Here is a 5,993-nt window from a genome sequence, read left to right on the forward strand (position 1 = left end):
TCAATTACCAGCTACCAGAGGAAAAGATAATGTATAAACCATTATGATGGATTAAAAATGTACAAGGATTAGTTCTGAACAAAATTGTCAAGGGGATGAAATTTATCTTTGATTCCCGCACTCAATCCCCTTCAGCACCTTTCCGTTTTCATTAATCCTCTTTAAAATCTTCTTGCAGCTCCTCACTTCACAGGTCATTACAAAATTATGGTTAACATCTTCAACTATAACTTCAGAGATGCTCTCTCTATATTAATTAGAATAAATGGGTTATTAAGGATAAAACACGAAATTCAAGTATAAATCTGTGGATGAACAATTAGGGAGGAATTTAATTAGCCTTCCCAGACTCCTAAAATCAGTTACTACATGTAGGGTTAAGTTTGCGCCCAAATCTTATTTCTTTTACCTAGAAACTATCTCTTTTTAGGTAGAATTTCTTTTTCTTTTGCAGCTTTGTAAATCTTCCTGGGAGTTAACATCTAAGTGTGCAGAAGATGAAAAACCCCTGCTAAGGAAGAAGTTTTCAGATATCTGGTTAAGGAGACTGGAGCACTTTTTGCAGGGTGGTTAGCTCATATCTGTCGTGAACTAACCTTTCCACAGGAACTGGAGCATGTAAGCTGATTTCTCCAGCCACCCTTACAGCTACAAATGGCCATGTCACATCCTTCTGGCCAGAGATTGAAGCAGAAGTCTGCTGGGGAACATCTGGAAAACTTTTTGCTTCACAGAGATAGTTGGCAATGCCACTTCATGACTTAAGCGTGAACCTGATGCCTGAAGCAGTGGCAGCTTCAGTGTGAAAATGAAGATAAAGTCGAGAGAACTTCAAGAATGCCATGTCTGATATCTTTGAGCGGCTGAACCATCACCAGCTGCTACATTTTCTTGTTATGTGGGAAAACAAACTTTTCCTCAAGCCATCATTGGCTGAATTTTCGGTTACTTGCAGCTAAAGGTATTCCTAACAATAAAAGGCCACCATCAGAATCAATTGTCTAGTTTTTTAAATGATTTATTTATCTCTGGATTGAATACAGGAGGGGATGGGAATGAGGCACATTACACAAAACCATGTAGATGCAATTTCAGTTGCTATACCTTTTTCCCTTAGCCCCTCCCTATCTCTGGAATAATTTTAGAAAAAGAGAGAAAGAGTCTCTCAGTTTTTACCAAACAATAGTTAGTAACCAAAGTTTCACATTCTAAATTGTCCAAACCAGCTCAGAAATATTCACTTCACAATGACGCACATTATAAACATCATCCACAAATAAAACTGAGAGAGGGACAAATTATTACTGAACACCTCCTAGGCACAGATATTTTGCTACTATTTTCACATATATTATCTCATAAATTTTATATAGCTTTGAGAGATTTAAAAATTTTTAATCAAATTTAATGGGGCAGAATTTACATAATAAAACACATGTATTTGAAGTGTAAAGTTCAATGAGCTTTGATAGTTTTATACATTCATGTGATCACCACTACAATCAAAATAGAGAGAAATTCTTGAATCCTAAAATGTTCTCTGCTGCCCTCTGTGATCATACCCTGAACTCTCAGCCCAAGCAACCACCTCTGTGCCTTCTGTTACACTATAATGTCTTATTATGTAAGCTTATTTTATTGTTTTAGTATATAAGTTTCAGGTATATAACATCATGATTTGACATCTGTATATACTTTAAAGTGATCATCCCAAAAGTCTAGTTACTATCCATCACCATGCAATATGTCTTTTCATGTTAGAGTATTCATTTTCTTCAGATAAATATCTAGAAGTGGAATAGCTGGATCATATAGTAGTTCTAGTCTTAATTTTGGGGAGAACCCCCATATTGTTTTCTATAGTGGCTGCATCGATTTATAATTTTATTAACAGTGTATGAGGGTTCCCTTTTCTTTGCATTATCTCCAACACTTGTTAGTTCTTGTCTTTTTGATAATAGCCATTCTAACAAATATGGGTGATATCTGTTTGAATGGGTGGTTTTGATTTGCATTTTCCTAGTAATTAGTGATGCTAAACATCTTTTCATGTGCCTGTTGGCTATCTATATGTCTTCTTTTGAAAAAATGTCTATTTAATTCCTCTGCCAATTTTTTAAATTGGGTTGATCTTGTTGTCGTTTTTGTTGTTGTTCTTGTCGTTGAGTTGTATGAGTTTTTTATACATTTTTGGATATTAACCTTTTATCATATGTATGATTTGTAAATATCTTCTACTCATTAGGCTGTTTTTTCATTTTGTTGATTGTTTCCTTTGCTGTGCAGAAGCTTTTTAGTTTAATGTAGTCCCATTTTATTTTTGCTTTTCTTTCCCTTGTCTTTGGAATCAGATAACAAAAACATCACTAAGAACTATGTCAGAAAGTTTACCACCTATGTTTTCTTTTAGGTATTTGTGGTTTCAGGACTTACATTCAAGTTTTTAATCCATTTTGAGTCAATTTTTGTGTATGGTGTAAGATAATGGCCTCATTTTGTTCTTTTGCATGCGGCTATCTGTAAAATTTTGAACTTTAAAGAAAAACATGCTGGAATATTTAGGGAGGACTATACTGATATATACTTTGAAAGGCATCCAAAATTAGATGAATTGATGAATAAAGAGTAGAATGGATAGATAGATGAATGTACAGTAGAAATAATATAATGCTGACTATAGAATCTACATGGTGGGCATCAACATCCCATGTGCCTAACCTAAATATAACAGCACCAACAATGTTCTATTAACTTATTACTGGAATCTCTGGTTAATGAAAAATCTTTCAGACTGCACAACCCAAGAAATGCCTGTCATTGCTCAGCTTTTCAGAATCTCCACTTGAGCACAAAGCCATTTGCAGTGGCATCTGACGAGAAAGATATGATCCCTGACAGTGCACTAGAGAGAGCATTTTCCCAGGTCTATTCTAATAAACAAGCTTCTGGCTCATTGCTGAATGCCGGCTAAAGACAGAGCCATCTGGGAAACAGAGTATAGAATGATCTCTATTTTTCCAAGAATCAAAGCAAGGTGGAACATTACTGAATGAAACCACGGATGTTATTCATAAAACCTGGGCCACATGAGGTTAGAGGCATATTGATTTTCAGTCTAAGGATGAATTGGCCATCTCTGGCCATTCAGGAAAATGACCACAGATTAAGATGATGAAGAACAGATGCCACTGTTTGAAACTTCAATTAGAAAGCCCTAAATGGGCTTAATTGGCGAGACAGCCATAACAACTGTGTCCTGCCACAGATGGGTGGAAGGATGATAAATGTTTTAATGTGGTGAAGACAAATCCCAGGTCTCGCTGCTTCTGAACAAATAATCGACCAGGTTTGAAGGAATCAAACTTGCCAATACTTATCAAGTTCCAGGAAGGCCTTAGATTTGAACAATTTCATGTTGGAATTAGGTTTGAGAACAAAAAAACTATTCAAAATGTTTTCTTAGAGGAGTTTCTTAGTGAGAATATTCATAGCAGGTCCTGGAGAAAGCATAGATATAGAGGTCCCTAGCTTTTCTGGAAGGCTCTGCCTCCCTTTTTTTTTATCACTTCTCTTTTGGCAAGCTTTCCCTTCCTTCTACCCAGAAGCTTCATCTTTTCATAATGTTTCAGGCAATGCATACACACACACACACACACACACACACAACTACCAAGAAGCTTCATCTTTTCATAATGTTTCAGGCAACGCATACACACACACACACACACACACATAGAAAATATATAATATATACCTAATGTCCCAGACTATATATATTATCTATCTATCTATCTATCTATCTATCTATCTATCTATCTATCTATCTATCTATCATCTATCTATCATCTATCTATATTCACACTAATAAGTGACAACTGACTACTAATGTTGGACTATTTGCCTTTATGGAAAAATCTATACTGCTTTAGTCAGTGAAACGTATCACTAGTGATTAAATTTTAGGCATCAGTGACAAGTTGAAAAAATAATAGTGGCAAAAAGCATTTATTACATTGTCATTTATTCATTAAGTAGGTATTAGCATCCCCTCTTTGAATATCTTTTTGTTACTTATGATGAGAAATAAAATGAAATATAAGTCAGAGTTCCTTCCTTCCAAGGGTTTACACATAGAGTAGTTAAGATATGTACATAACTAGCTAAATATTTAATCACTGCCTATTATAGATCATGTGATTTTAAAAGATAATACATTCCCTAGAAGTTCAGGGAATTGGGAGAGAACTTCTAAATGAAGTGTTCATGGGAGGCTTCAGGGAAAAGGTTGATAATGCATTGTCCACGAAGGTTCAACTGATGAAGCTAGGAATAAGGAAGACAGTCTGGGTGGGAAAAATGAGCAAGGGTATGGAGAAAAGGCAGATTTAGAGAGTGGGCATCACTTATTCTCATGTGAATGATCATCTGAGTGTGTCAACTTACACTGGGCTTCTGTAGAACAATCAAGAAAACTGGTATTTATTATTTTCTATTCTATGATTTGACAACTCTGTCCCAAGATAGAAGTTTCTGTATTGTTCTTCACTCATTACTTTTCGTATAAGACTTAAAATCTCTTGGAAGCCATGGTCTACTAATTCATATATGCCAACTTTGAGTTACATTTTTAAAATGGCAAATACATTTAAAGCAAATCAATCCTTTGAAGCCCTAGTTTTGCTTTGTTTTGTTTCCTTTCTCTTTGCTGAAATCAAGTTAAATTCCGTACATTCTCTCCGAAGGCACCAGCTTCTTTGTTTTACTTCTTTAATAAAGAGAAAAACTTTATCCTTAACTGCAGTCTCAAAATAATCTCCAAAGCATACCCAGTCAACACTTCTGTTTCTAGACATTAGTGCATTTATTTCATTTCATTTCTAAAATAAGTAATACTAGTGATAACTAATAGTTTTATAAATGAGTAGCAACTTTGAATAATCTGGTCTTAATAACTGGGAAATTAATTTAGCTCATTATTATAGTTTTATGACAAGGAGTTAGAAGATTTGTCCTATAAATTAATACAAGAATATGTGAAATCATTTTTGAGAGAATGATTATCATTGTTGGTATAGTTCCTAGCTCTGAAGATTTGCATAAATCATAGCACGTAGCACCACTATAAAGGGAATGTTCACTCAAAATGTAAAGGGCAATGCCTAGTTAGTTTCTGCATATTTATATCTTCCTGACCTGCACCTATGGACACTTCAAGCCGGGAAGAGAGATGGCTGTGTAAGGAGGAAAAAGCTTGGGCTTGGCATCAGACGCTTACTAGACGTTTGACTTTTGGCAGTTGACCTAATTTTTTTGAGTTTCGATTTCTTTGAATGCAAAGTAGAGATCCAAGTGCCTACCACATATGTGTGTTGGGAGGATTGGATGACATAAAGTCTATAAAGCAGCTGCAAAGAACCCACACAAGCAAGCATTCTGGGAGAAAATATTTCCTGGAGTTGAGAATAATCAATGCTCTTGTCTCTGAAACAGCAACTTACTCGGGCGATCTATTTTCAGGGTTAAATGTGTATTCCAGGTCCACTTATACAGAAGTTCCCTCAATGAGATGTTTTTTCACTTTCTAGAAGGAAAAAAAAAAAAACAGGAAGATACAACTGGTGAAATAAATTTTCCTCATAATATAATTCAAAGCAATCTATTCAGAATACTTATGAATGGTACAGTGTTATTTGTTTCTGCATAGTACTATGTATTACCCCACCAAATATGGTTAGCTGTATTTCTTTCTTATCCTCTCTAATACAACATTTTAAATCTATAAGAACATTCATAAAATTTAAAATCAGATACACAGGATTCTAAGTTTTCAAAAGCTTCTATCTTCACATAAAGATTTTTTTTTCTTACATAATATGATAGAAACTCAATCTCAGACTTCCCCTTAATGAATTCACCAGATTAATCAGAGTTCTTCATTCCCAACATATAATGCATGTTGACTGATAACTGAGTCCCACTAAATGCTGGCTTAG

The sequence above is a fragment of the Pteropus alecto genome, unplaced genomic scaffold (assembly GCF_000325575.1).
Source record: "Pteropus alecto unplaced genomic scaffold, ASM32557v1 scaffold103, whole genome shotgun sequence".
NCBI classification, from domain to species: domain Eukaryota; kingdom Metazoa; phylum Chordata; class Mammalia; order Chiroptera; family Pteropodidae; genus Pteropus; species Pteropus alecto.